General features: G+C 39.9%; 1 long non-coding RNA gene across 2 annotated transcripts; it reads right to left on the reverse strand.

Annotated features, from left to right (window-relative positions):
- Window positions 1-2,999: 2,999 nt before the first annotated feature.
- On the reverse strand, window positions 3,000-11,507 carry LOC122485829. 2 transcript variants are annotated; one of them, XR_006297962.1, is made up of 4 exons: window positions 11,315-11,507; window positions 4,330-4,421; window positions 3,551-3,630; window positions 3,000-3,177 (listed from the first exon to the last, which is right to left on the reverse strand). It is a non-coding gene; the product is annotated as an uncharacterized LOC122485829 (long non-coding RNA). The 2 variants fall into 2 exon arrangements; XR_006297961.1 differs by having other exon boundaries at window positions 4,330-4,428; window positions 11,315-11,498.
- Window positions 11,508-14,972: the final 3,465 nt, after the last annotated feature.

Consider the following 14,972-nt stretch of genomic DNA (forward strand, 5'->3'; position numbering starts at 1 on the left):
AACAAGAATAGTCTCCTACCCGCACACAGTTGAGCAACACTGGTTTGAACTGTGTGGGTCCACTTATATGCTATTATTTTTTCGATAAATACAGCGTGGTACTGCGTATGTATTTTCTCTTCCTCATGACTTTCGTAATAATATTTTTTTCTCTTGCTTGTTTTATTATTTATTTATTTCTCTGGCTTATGTCATGTATACAGAATACAGTGTATAATACATACAACATACGAACTATGTGTTTGATTCTTCATGTTATCAGTAAGGCTTTAGGTCAACAGTAGGCCATTATTTAAATTTGGGGGGAGTCCAAAGTTACACGTGGATTTTTGACTGCACAGGGGTTCAGCGCCCCTAATCCTTGTACTGTTCAAGAAGCAACTGTATAATTATTAACTTGTCTACTTTTACTCTTCCTTGTAAGAATATAAGTTCCACTGGGACAAGAATCACTTCTTTGTGGTCCCTGTTATATATCCCCAGGGACTAGAATAGTACCTTCATTTATAGAACGAACGAGGTAGGCAGACTTTTCTAGAAAAAGCTAAAGAAATGTATTTTAGGCTTTGCAGGTTAAGAGACAAAATTGAAGATCATATATATATATATATGTGTGTGTGTGTGTGTGTGTATATACACACACACACACATATATGTATCTGTATATATGTGTGCATATCATGTGAATATAAATAAATAAGTATATATGAGAGAAAACAAATTTCTACAATTAAAAAATTTGTTTTTAATTTTTTTTGAGAGAGAGACAGAATGAGTGGGGCAGGGGCAGAGAGAGAGAGAGAGAGAGAGGAAGAAAGAGAGAGAGAGAGGGAGAGAAAGAGGGAGAGACTCTTAAGTAGGCTCCATGCTCAGTCCAGCCTGAGGCAGGGCTTGATCTCACGACCTCAAGATCATGACCTGAGCTGAAATCAAGAGTCAGTCGCTCAACCGACTGAGCCACCCAGGTGCCCCGGGAAAAATTTTGTTTAATGGTGAAATACAAAATGAACACACGTCAAAGATTTTATTGAATTCATTATATAGTGGGGGGATCAGTCAGATGTTACAACTGGCTCAACAGGAAATTCATGCAACACACACACGATCAGGAATGCTGAAATCAATTTACTCATGGATGCAAAATTGATCTATGTCCACAGGGCAATGATCGTTGGTATTCCTCCTGACAAAATTCATTTGCATGTCTAGAGACAAGAATCACTTAACATTTCGGCAAACCTCCAGAGTTGCAAAAACAGTTCCAAGACAGCAAGGAGCCTGGACCTTACATTCAAAGCTACATTAGGGAAACAAGACCACCTACCCATTAAAAAAATCAAGCATGATGAAATCTTAAGAATGTTCTGGTTTCAATATACCAAATTTATACCTTGAGCTGCTTTATAGGGAAGGCTAAAAATTTAGTTTTATCTAGTTTGTTTGTAAAACACTATGCCATTTAACAGTATGGTAATCACAGAAATATTATATCCCAACTCCTCTATCATGAGAATACTGTGAGTAGCCTAGAGGACTTTGTGTGGGACCAGAGGCAAGAGTAAAGTGTCTTTCAAGAGGAAGATCACACACACACACACACACACACACACACACACGATGTACATCACAGTTCCAACACATGCTGACTGTGTGATTTGGGGGGAAATAAATTAACATCCCTCAGCTTCAGTTCCTTCATCTGTTAAATGGAAATAATAATTAGTAACTATTTCATGGGGCTGGTATAAGAATTAAATGATGTGAGGGGCGCCGGGGTGGCTCAGTCGGTTAAGCGTCCAACTTCAGGTCAGGTCATGATCTCACCATTTGTGGGTTTGAGCCCCGCGTCAGGCTCTGTGCAGACAGCTCAGAGCCTGGAGCCTGTTTCAGATTCTGTGTCTCCCTCTCTCTGCCCCTACCCCACTCACGCTCTGTCTCTGTCTCTCAAAAAAATAAACATTAAAAAAAATTTTTTTTAAAGAATTAAATGGCATGACAAATGACATGCTTAAATACAGTCTGCCACAGAATAATCACATAATGTGGTTATCATTTTTCTTTAGATCAAGATTTAATACCACCTAATATGTCTGAAATTTGTCTAAGATATCATTTGGGGCAGTCTTGATAAAGCTGTGAGTTGCTATTTTATGGCATGCTAGTATGTTCCAAAAGCAGGCTCCCTTTTCTGCTGAGAATTAAGTGATACACTTAATTCTCTAGATCTTGGCTGACGTGTAATTCTCTAGATCTTGGCTGACGTGTCATAATGTGGAATTGATGTAACTCCCCTGGGCCACCTCATCCATCAGAGGTCATGACATCCATTCACATGTCAACAGAAAGAGGGGGAAACACCACCTGATTTTCTATAGGAATCAAGATGTTCTTTGAATTAGACACAACCCTTTTCTTAAAGTCTCCATCGAAGCTACCTGAATATTATTTTCCAATTGTATTCGATCCTAATACAAGGAGACATCATTTTTTTCTGGAAGATTATTAAAAACCTGGCATTTTCCATACTATGATGTAGAAATTAAATTTGAATCTAATTTCATTTCAAGTAAGTTATACACACTTAATTGAATCTTTTCTGTTCAGTTTAAAGAGCATTAGGCATTTAAGAAATTGGAATTGCTATACCGAACTTCTAAATGGAACAAAACAAGAATCACTTAAATGACTTTTTTTTTTTAGAACCAGAAGAGACTTTTTTTCTGAAATAGAACATTTTTCTATATGAAGAACTGGCCTTTTTATTCCATACCCTACCTACTCATCACTCTGCTCAAATTATCTTTCCAATTCCTCAACTCAGTGGTGTGTTGGTTTTGTTTTGTTTTGTTTTGTTTTGTTTTTTCTATTTACGGTATATGAAAACCAACATAGATACTACAAAAATAACATTAAGATGCAAACTCAAAGCCCATAAGGAAACCTTTCTGTGTCGATGGCATTTCTGGCTGGGGTTTCCATAAAACAAAAGTCTCTTAAGCTTGACTTTGGAAACACCCTTTATTTGACATTGGATTGCCCTCCCTTGCCCACTTGGTCAGTACAGGTGAATTTCATTTTCTCTGGTCTTTGTTCGATTATCAACTCTGCAGGCCCCTCTTCCATGGACATCCATTCAACTTCGAGACGCCCCAGTAGGACAGAATTGCCCTTGAAAGGCTAAAATGGGGAAAACAGCTTGAGAATGTCATGAGGCAAGACAAACTGACGTGAAAGATATTTTCATCTCCACTCACTGGGTGCCAACTCAGGACAAAGTTAGGAGAACAGTGCGCTCGCTATGTGCTGTAAAGTAATACTGAATGGAACAGGTGACTTAAGAATGGAGTAAGAATGGAAAAGTGAGTCAGAGTCAGACATAAAGGCATAGCATTGTGAATTTATCCTCAGGATAATTGTCAGTGGTGATCATTGGCAGATTTCTGTGACTATTTAATACGTGCTGTAAATATTTGCATTCTGTGGACAGCACAGTATCATGGGTCTGAAAAGTAGATGGGAAAGTGGAATTTAGGTCCTAATTCCATTCTACCTCTTAAGCTGCTGATTTCTGTTGCCAGCGGAAGGAGAAAAAACTATTGTAGGTGAAACATAACAGTTCAGGGTTCCATCCTGGGGAAAAGAGAGTGTTTTGTTAGTAAGCTCTTTATTTCAAAGCATGATAAAAAGTAACTGAAAGAGAGTATATTTTCTGTTTCTATAGCAATCTTTCTGTATTATTCCTTTCTTACAAAAATGGCATTGCTTTGCAAAATAGGCTTTAAAATGAAGAGAGCCTATATGATAAGTCTTTGTCAATTCTATTAATTCATGGCCTTGAAACCGTCTTGGGTTCTTAGTTCTTAGCTTTTCCTTTCCATACATATAAAAAGGAGGGTGATTAAATGATGGAAAATTTTAAATTTTTTCTTATGCGTGTTTGTTTTCTTTGTTTTGGGATTCCTGAGTGGACATTTTTATCTCTGTGAAATATTACTAACCCTGAGAACTTCAAAATATCCATGAGGCAATGCCATGGAAGCTAAATCTATTTGGATGAAATGAAACTTGAAAAGAATGAGCTTTAAAAAATTCTTAAAGAATATCTATCTATCTATCTATCTATCTATCTTAAGAGTATAAAGTTTTTGTAAAAAATTTGAATGTATTGCTGAGCGGGTGCCAGGTAATAAGGTGTATATTGGTAACACCTTTCTGGAAAGTAATTTATCAATATGTACCAATAACTTACAAAATGTTTGTATTAGCTCAGGCTGCCATAACAAAGTACCATTGACTGGGTTATGTAAACAAAGGAAGTTTATTTCTTACAGTTCCGGAGGCTGGCAGTCCAAGGGCAAAGGCATCAGCATGGTTGGTTCTGGGGAGAGCTCTCTTCTGGCTTGTAGAGGAATGTCATGTCTCTGTGTGCTCACATGGTAGAGGGGGACAGAGAGAGAGCAGGAGAGAGAAATTTCTCTCACTTCCTTTTCTTATAAAGCCATAGTCCTATGGGATTAGACCCCACTCTTTTTTTAAATGTTTATTTATTTATTTTGGGAGAGAGAGAACATGAATGGGGGAGGTGCAGAGAGAGAGGGAGAGAGAAGGGGAGAGAGAGAGAGAGAGTGAGAGAGAATCCCAAACAGGCTCCACACCACCAGCGTGGAGCCCAAAGCAGGACTCGAACTCAAGAGCCTATAAGATCATGACATGAGCCGAAACCAACAGTCAGATGCTTTACCAACTGAACCACAGAGGCGCCCCTAGACCCCTTTCTTATGACCTAATTTAACTTTAATTACCTTGTAAAGGCCTCATCTCCAGATACTGTGACACTGGGGTTAAGAGCTTCAATTTATGAATTTTAGGTCCATAGCAATGTTCAGACCCTTTGATCCAGTCATTCAACTTCCAGAAACCCATCCTTTGTGTGGTATTGAGGTACGGGTGTGGAGTGGGGAGAGGTAACCGGAAAATAGCCCTAAATGAACACTTAAAAATATTCATCGTATTAGTTACCATTTGAGACTAGGAAAACACATACAAGCAAGATGGGCAGAAGATCATCACCTGAATAAAACCATGAAGTAAGTTACAAAAGCAGAATTCCATGTGATTTCCAGATTGGCATCCAGATAAGCCAGAACAGTGCTACAAATCCAAGCCAGGCCCAAGAATGTTTTTATTTAATTTTTCGAAGGAGACGGACAGAACATGAGTGGGGGGAGGGGCAGAGAGGGAGGGGAAACACAGAATCCGAAACAGGCTCCAGGCTCTGAGCGGCCAGCACAGAGCCCGACTCGGGGCTCGAGCTGACAAACCCTGAGATCATGACCTGAGCCAAAGTCGGATGCTTAACCGACTGAGCCACCCAGGGGCCCCGCTAGCTTTTGCACTTTTAAAAACAATTATAAGCAACGCTATTTCAGAAACGAATGAAGTAATGCTTATGCACAGAATAACAATTACATTCTGAAAAAAAAATTGTTTCTCTTAATGTTCTCTTCGGCGATTTCATCTGTTTGCATGGCCTTAACTATCAGCTCAATAATGACAACTCTCGAGGTGCCTGGGTGGCTCAGGCGGTTGAGCATCTGACTTCTGTTTGGGTCATGATCTCACGGTTCGTCAGTTCAAGCCCCCCATAGGGCTCGCGGCTGTCAGCACAGAGCCTGCTGTGGTTCCTCTATCCCCCTCTCTCTCTGCTCTTCCCCCTGCTCACACACTCTTTCTCAAAAATGAATAAACATTAAAAAAAAAAAAGACAACTCACACATCTGTTCCCTGTAAGACCCAGCCCAAATACGGTCATCCCTGCACCCATTTCTGTGGTCTCAGTTACCTGTGACCAACCGTGGTCCAGAAGCAGCAAATCCTCACTTTGGCATACTGTCGGGTCAATAGGAGCCTATGTCACGATGCCCATGTGACTGACCCCATTTCATGTCATCACAACGTTGGCATTTTATCATCTTAAATCATCACAAGAGTGAGTACAGTATAAAAAGACATTTTGAGAGACCACATCACATAACTTTTATTACAGTGTATTGCTATAGTTGTTCTATTTTGTTATTAGTTATTATTGTTAATCTCTTAACTGTGTCTAACTTATAAGTTAAATTTTATCTTTTTTTTTTTTTTCAACGTTTATTTATTTTGGGGACAGAGAGAGACAGAGCATGAACGGGGGAGGGGCAGAGAGAGAGGGAGACACAGAATCGGAAACAGGCTCCAGGCTCTGAGCCATCAGCCCAGAGCCTGACGCGGGGCTCGAACTCCCGGACCGCGAGATCGTGACCTGGCTGAAGTCGGACGCTTAACCGACTGCGCCACCCAGGCGCCCCTAAGTTAAATTTTATCATCGGTGTGTATGTATAGGAAACAATATAGTATATCTAGGGTTCAGTCCTATCCACCATTTCAGGCACCCGCTGGGGGTCTCGGAACACGTCCTCCTTGGATAAAGGGGGACTATTGGAAATGCCCTGATACGTCTTCCAAACACTAGTCGTGCACGGCCAGATGCTTGGTGGCCATCTCCCTCTGACTGTTTTGACATCTCAAACTCATCCCGTCCCAAGCAGCAATCGTCGCCTTCTGGGAAATGTGCCTACCACGTTGTGAACCTTATCTCTCCTGGTGGCATTCCCGTCATCAGGGAACCCCAAAGCTACCTTTGTTTCTTGTGTCTTATCCATCATCCGTTTCCAGCTCACATTTCCCAGCCAGCCTTGAACTGATATTAAACTGAGTTACTTCATGGATAACTGTTACACACTTTTGTTTTTAATTTTTTCATTCTACAGAGAGGTTATAGTTTGGGATCATACTAATCTATATATTCTTCTTCTTCTTCTTTTTTCTTTTGCCACTTTAAAAACATGTAAGAGACGTATGTGTGTCTTAGCCTCTTCAGGCTGCTGTAACAAAAATACCATAGGCTGGGGAGGGGGGGGCGGTTAAACAACAAACATTTCTGACAAGTTTTGAGTCTGGGATGTCTGAGATCAAGACACTAGCAGATTCAGTGTCTGCTGAGAGCCTGCGTCCTGGTTCATAGAGGGCCATCTTCTCTGTTTCTCACGTGTCAGACAGGGTGATAAAACTCCCTGCCATCTCTTTTAAAAAGGCACGAAGCCCATTCGTGAGGGCTCCGCCTTCAAGATCTAATCACCTCCCAAGGGCCCCACCTTCTAGAATCACCACTTTGGCAGTCAGGATTTCGATGTATGAATTGAAGGGGACACGGCTGTTGAGTCCATAACAACGTAGTTGCATTGTTATGTGCATTTGTGGATAGTCTGGTAAAAGCGGCTTGCGTACGACACAGTTCTCAGTTGTCCCCTCCCTGCTTTTCTTTGTGAAATAGAAGGCAGACGCTTTTATTAAAAGTCACAGGGGCGGCTGGGTGGCTCCACAGTTAAGCATCTGACTTTGGCTCAGGTCATGATCTCACGGTGCGTGGGTTCGAGCCCCACGTCGGACTCTGTGCTGACAGCTCAGAGCCTGGAGCCTGCTTCGGATTCTGTGTCTCCCTCTCTCTCTCTGCCCTTCCCCAGCTCGTGCTCTGTCTCTGTCTCTCAAAAGTAAATAAACACTAAAAAAAAAAAAAAAAAAACTAAGAAAATCAAAGTTACAGCCAGGGGGTGGAGACTACACCAGGAGTAATAGTGAGAGACATATACAACTGTGCTTTCATTTTTCAAGAAGAGTAGTTTTGTTCTAAAGCAACAAACTTTAGGTTTTTTGGTCTCTGGGCTACACTATACTTTTAGGACCTCCTGCATGTCCCAAAGAACTTTGTCTATGTGAGCTATAATTATCACTACCTAATTATTAGAAATTGAAAAATGGTATAGGTATTTTATCAGTTTGAAGATAGCAATGATGAACACATTGTGTATTAACATTAATATCATCCTAGTGTTATTACTACATTAGGATAATTTTTACATCACAGAGACCCTGGGAGAACTACCGTCTGAAAATTTTAGTTTGTTCCAGAACACGAAAGAGCATACTGAAGCACAAAACTTTGAGACTGAATTTATTTGCTTTGATTTATAAAATTATTTGTTAATGTTTATTTATTTAAACTTCTTTTTAATGTTTATTTATTTTTGAGAGAGAGAGAGAGAGAGCCAAGAAGGGGCAGAGAGAGGAGACACAGAATCTGAAGCAGGCTCCAGGCTCTGAGCTGTCAGCACAGAGCCTGAGATGCAGGGCTCGAACCCATGAACCATGACCTGAGCTGAAGTCGGATGCCCAACCGACTGAGCCACCTAGGCGCCCCTGCTTTGATTTATAATACCAGAGTCTCAATAAAAGCTATGAAATGTTAAAATTTATAACAAAATTTCCTCAATTCTGATGGTCTTGCTCCCTGGGCTTACTGAGTAGTGGCTTTACCCATAATATTAAAATTCATTGTTTCCCTTATGTGTAATCTGCCTACAGAGTGAAGAGTCTGTGTCATACCAGAATAATTTTCTTTGCTTTATGTTGAATTTATCATATCCATGATTATTCAAGAAAAAGAAAAACAAAGGTTCTCACTTTTTAAAGAACTAAGAGGGTCTTTACAACAATGCTATTTTCTGTGCTTATTAAATATATATATATATATATATTTTTTTTTTTTAAATAAACAACAGAAATTTATTTCTTACAGTTCTGGAGACTTGGATATGAAGTCCAAGATCAAGGTGCTGGCAGATTCTGCTTGGTGAGGATGTGATTACTGGTTCATAGATGGCCATCTTTTTTTTCTATGCTTATTTTTAAATGGTATATTGTCACTTCGGTTAAATAGTGTCACAGGCACCCATTATCCTATCTTAGTCAAGTACCCACATTTCTTCTAACGACATTTCTAATTGCCTTCCTACAACTGTATATGACATACCAAAACATTTTTTAAAAAAAATTCTTTTACTGAAGCCGTCTTTGAGATTTCCTAGAGGGCTCTTGGAAAGCACAAAGTTTTGTTCTTTTACTTTATAAAAAGAGAGATGTTAGAAATAATTAGGTTAAGCTTGTTTGATGTGTTACAATAGAAAGAGCTGCATAGGAATATTTGTCAAGTGAGAAAGTACACAGAGTCTGGCCTAGGTTAAATATGTATAAGGAAAATGCTACCAATATAAACATTTCAGAAATCAAATGCTATAGAAGAAATCCCCGGATGTTTGTTAATGCCCTTGTGGACCATAATGTTTGACATTCAGGGTGAACACAGACGATCAAAACTCTTATACAATAGTTATCTAATGTTCTCTGATTTAAAAAAAAAAATCAAAGGCTCCCGGGTGGCTCAGTTGGTGAAGTGTTCAACTCTCGATTTCAGCTCAGGTCACAATCTCACGGTTCATGGGATCAAGCCCGGTATTGGGCTCTACACTGACAACACAGAGCCTGCTTCGGATTCTGTCCCTCTCCCTCTCTTTCTGCCCCTCCCCTGCTCTCATGCACACTTTCTCTCTCTCCCTCTCTTTCTCTCTCTCCTCTCAAAATAAAATAAAACATTAAAAAAGTTCAATAACTTCCATTCTAATATTACTGGTTACAGTAATAAATTAGTATGGTGATGGCCCGGCCCAACGTGACTTAGAGGTGGTAACAAAGTCAATTTCTGGAAAAATGTTGGAGGTGGAGCCTATAGATTTGTTCACGGAACTGGATATACGTTAGCGAGAAAAAGAGATGAGTCAAAGCCATCTTCAATGTTGTTGGCTTCATCAAGGGGTGGAACTAAGACGTTTTTAATGAGATGAAGAAGACCATATAGGATCTCCTGGTTTGGAAGACACTACAAAGAATTTAATATTGGACCTGTTGAATACTAAATGGCTAGTAATAAATAAAATACCATTGATACAAATAAATCAAAATGTATAATATAAATCATATAATAAACATACTTAGATATATAATCATGCATCTTACAAAATAAAACTAGTTTAAATACATAAATTTATGAATAAAATAAAACTGCATAATAATAATATAAATTGTAATAAGCTGTTAATATCATCACTTGCATTACTACTATTTATTATTCAATATTCACATTGCAGGTCTTAAGTAAGAGTCTGGAATCCAGGACCCAGATCCACACATGATACAAATTCAGAACTTACCAAATTCTGATAGCCGGGACCGGATGAGATCACCAAGGGAGAGTGTAAATAGAAAAGAGTAAAGGTCCATCCATGCTTTCACATGGATGTCCCAGAAGTGGGATGGCTGAATCATAGTGTAGTTCTATTTTTACTTTTCTGAGGAACCTTCATACTGTTTTCCGTAGTGGCTTCGCCAACTTCTGTTCCCACCAACACTGAGCAAGTGTTCCTTTGCTCCACATCCTTGCCGACACCTGTTATCTCTGGTCTGTTTACTAATAAAGCTGGAAACCCCCCCCACCCCCCCACCCCCCGCCTTTTTTTAAAGATCCCCGAAGATCCCCAAACCTCAATGCCATGATCTGGAAAGCCTGTTTCACAAAGATGGATGTCCAGCTTGTGAATTCACAAGGAGAGCCTCAGGAATATTCACAACATGAGTCAGGTCACCTGGGCATGACTGATAACTTTTGTCACCCAGCTTTTCCCAACTCCCTTACTATGTCTCAGTATTGATGGATTCCAACACTGTCTAGGATTGTGGGGTTTATTTGTTTGCATGGTGCATTTAATTTACAAATACTTATACTGGATGCCTGTGAGCTCTAGACTCTGTCCTGAACATGTTACACCTATTAACATATTTAATCTTTGTAACACTTCCAGGAGCCAGTGAGCATTATTATCCCCATTTTACAAAAGAGAAAACTAAGAAACAGGGCAGGTCAGTGGCTCGTCCAAGTTCACACAGCAGTTAAAAGGCAAACGTCGATCTGCCAGGAGGCACCTCTTTTTCAGTTACTGCAACAGTGATGTAGGAAAGCTTTGGGGCCTCGGAAGGTTGTAGGATCCGTACGCACCATACATGTGGAAGCTTCTGTGTTTACTGAATCCCTAACGGAGGCCTTAAAAGTAATTTTTCTCTTCTTAGGGTTAAATCCCAGTTTCAGCTTGGTATTCTATATTCTCAAATCCCAGTTTCTAGTTTTAATGATAGTGTAGGGGCCAAGGGCAGGCTGCCCCAAGACGGGCCACTTGGCCATACTTTCAAATTAAAAGTAATCAAAACCCAGCAGGTGCAGGAAAGGCTCTCTGCCTCCCCCTCAACTGCCGAAATCTGCATTGGAAAGGAGAGCCTGTACCCGGAAGAGAGCTGTTAACTGAGACTCCCCTTTACCTAGGAAACTTACCAGCGAAATAGGGCAACCCTAGTTTTCAGACATCTCCTTTCTCCTTCCTGCTATTGGCCTTCCTCTCCTTTGTATCCTCTCCTGATACCTCTCCTGAGCTACCCCTCTCCTGAGCTCCTAGAAGCTTCACGTTGCCTCATTGTCTTTGGAATTTCCAGCCTGTATGGATTCCCTGCATGCAGGCCTATTACATTGGATTCTCTCTGTTAGTCTGTCTCACGTCAGTCTATGTCCAGCTCAGAGGACCACAGGGCAGAGGAAATTCTTCTTCCCAGGCAGTAGTTTTTCTACAGACCCCAAAATTTCAATGTAACATTCAAATTGTAGTATCTAAAATTCAATAAGGTACTGGAAGGAAGGTCAATCAAAACTACAAGTACATGGAGCGCCTGGGTGGTTCAGTCGGTTAAGCGTCCAACTCTTGATTTTGGCTCAGGTCATAATCTCGCGGTTCGTGGGTTTGAGCCCCGTGCTGGGCCAAGCATTGACAGGATGGAGCCTGCTTGGTTGGGATTCTCTGTCTCTCTGCCCCTCCGCTGCTCGCTCGCTCTCTCTCTCTCAAAATAAATAAATAAATGTAAAAAAAGAAAATCTACAAATACAGTGAAAACCTGTCACAGTGGTCCTTCCTATGTTTTTTATGTTTTCAAAAGCAAGGTGTCCCTCAAAAAGCCTATGTCCGAATTTCCAGTACAAGTGAGTTTTTACACCAAGCATGCATTAGCACAGGACAACAATCTCTATCCCAAAGGGAGATTGTAACATTCCTCCTTGTTCACCAGCTGTGGCCCAGCCTTGAGATCATTTAAGTGTTAATCTCTCTCCAGTGCTAATGTTGACCGAGGAGTTGCCACTGTGAACAAAGAAGAAATGCTTTGTCAAAGTCAAAGTGAATTGAAATAGAGCAAGAAACGTAGATCGGACCAGTCCGAAGAACAGAGCCATGTGGACTGTCTGTCCAAGGAACCTTTGCTTATTTCCCAAAACAGGAAGTTATAGTCTCTGTTTACTTTTTGTTATATTGGCAGTGCTAATCTGAATAAGCAGATCAGTGCGTTTCCAGAACTTTCCCACTTGCTAAAGTATGTCTAGTGAAGTTGTGCCAATACCTATATTTGCATGTCAGGAGCCTAAGTAGCTAAGAAAAACTCTAGTAAATTGATTTGTTTTTATATACATGAATCAAATCTGAACAGGACTTGATTTTCAATTTAAATATTGTAGTGCTCAGGTTAGCAATCTGTTGGACTAAATGTCAGGCCCATCCTTAATTTACTAAATTAGTGTTCAAGGCTGTAATTGAAGTAATTTCTTTGATAATGTATCCTTAAGGCAAGGGAATACTTTGACTTAATTAAAAAGAGAATGTCAGTTGATGAGTATGTCTTTCCAGAGTATATCTCCTTGCAGATATATTGAATCAAAGAAATAATCAGCTCAGTGAAATCTTACGGTTAGAGAACATATTTGCAATTTTTAAATGAATATACCATTTGTGTAATTAGGCAATGTGGGTCCATCACATTTGCTCTGATGGGAGAAAATAGGTTTCTGATACTAACATGGACTCTGATCGTATCCTACCATCTCAGGAATTCTCCTAATTGATGTTTGCTTCAGTTTATTTCTATCATAGAAGGGTAATTCATTAAGTGTAATATATTTAAAGGCACTTTTAACATACAAGGTTTTTAATTTTTGTTCTTGTTTATTTTAGTAATACTCTACGAGCGAGTCCTGGTTTCTGTGTTCTTCTCCTGGCCTGCCAATAACCAGCTTTATGACTTTGGCAAATCATTTAACTACAGATGCTTTCACGTATAAAATGTGAAGTTTGATTTTCAATGTTAGATCCAGATCTATTATTCAGTGATTATTTACTTTATTTAAAGATGATTTTTGTTTTCCCCAAATTGAAGCTGATCTTTTATTCCTAGTGTTGAGTTTTAAAATCTCAAAGGATTGGAACAATACTGTCGGGAAAACCCTGGAGCTATGAACGACTGTGAAACGGACAAAGAGTACCCAGTGTCCCGTTCAGAACACTCTTCTGGGTTAGCTTTGGGTTTTGTTTTGTTTTGTTTTTTAATTTTTTTTTAACGTTTATTTATTTTTGAGACAGAGAGAGAAAGCATGAATGGGGGAGGGTCAGAGAGAGGGAGACACAGAATCTGAAACAGGCTCCAGGCTCTGAGCTGTCAGCACAGAGCCTGACGCGGGGCTCGAACTCACGGACCGCGAGATCATGACCTGAGCCAAAATTGGCTGCTTAACCGACTGAGCCACCCAGGCGGCCCTGTTTTTTTTTCTTTTTTTAATTAAAAAAAATTTTTTTTAATGTTTATTTATATGTGAGAGACAGACAGAATGTGAGCAGGTGGGGGGAGGGGGGCTGCAGAGAGAGACAGAGACAGAATCTGAAGCAGGCTCCAGGCTCTGAGCTGTTGGCACAGAGCCGGAGGCAGGGCTCGAACTCCCAAGCCCTGAGATCATGACCTAAAGTCGGATGCTTACCTGACTGAGCCACCCAGCAGCCCTGCTATTTCGTAACTTTGTAAGATGTAAAACACTGATAGTAATTCAAAGGATTCTTGTCTAAAGATGTGCGGATTGCATCCACTGAAATGCAATCCACCATCGTCTTTGGATATGAACACGTTTTACATCTATTTGTAAATTCATTTCAGCATTCCTCATTGCTACGTGTGTGTAATTCTTTTGAATTCTCCTTTGAATCAGTTATAACGTTGTATTGGTTTCCTCATTAACTAAGAAGTTAAACAACGTATTGGATGTGTATTAGGGTCATGATTTTAATCTTTACTTATCGTTTTTAATTGAGATTTTAGCCTTTATTTATCTTTTTTATTTTAACCTTAAAAAACGTACCCTTTAATTTACCTACATAATTAAATCACTGTGAGGATCAAGTCAGACGATGCATGTTAAGTACTTGGCACGGTGCCTGAGATCTAACGATGATGATGATTCCTGTTTACTCTACTGACCAAGCGAGCTTTGGTTCCAGTGAACAAGTGTCCTCCTCAAAGCTACCTGGTAAGAATTCAAGATAACAAAGCCTTTAGCTGAGATGGTTCGAAGATTATTAAAGCTACAGCTACTTGAGCAAAGGACTTACTGTATCAAGAAACTACATCTATTTTGGTTATAGATGTTCAAATAAATCTCACTTGAAATCATGTTTTGATTCGCGTTAAGGACTGACAAAACCTATGAAGGGACTAGCAGAGATTAAGTTACTACCAGAAGAGCGTATGGATACAGGGACTCAAGGAAAGCACCTGAGAAAACATGCAGACTTTGAAGGGAACCAACTGTGTGTCAATGCTCACTCTTCTGCCCTTAATCGAAGTCACCCACTTGCCAAAGATTCATTCAGAATATGGCTTTTGTCACCAAGGGGGAAGATACAAGAAGGAATAGCAAATAAAATAATCAAAAGAAGGGAGTCAAAATAAACTTCCTACTGCCCTATTTTAGCTCATTTTACCATCAAAATGAAGGTTGCGATGCTGAGAAGTGAAGGATATTTTATTTAGGTATGTGTTTCTCTGTTACCCCATGGAACAAAGAAATCTGAAGTGGGCTACAGTTAAAGGTATAATATGAACAGTAAGAAGGCATCCTGATTACAAGC

This window comes from Prionailurus bengalensis, chromosome E1 (genome assembly GCF_016509475.1).
Source record: "Prionailurus bengalensis isolate Pbe53 chromosome E1, Fcat_Pben_1.1_paternal_pri, whole genome shotgun sequence".
In the NCBI taxonomy this organism is placed as follows: Eukaryota; Metazoa; Chordata; class Mammalia; order Carnivora; family Felidae; genus Prionailurus; species Prionailurus bengalensis.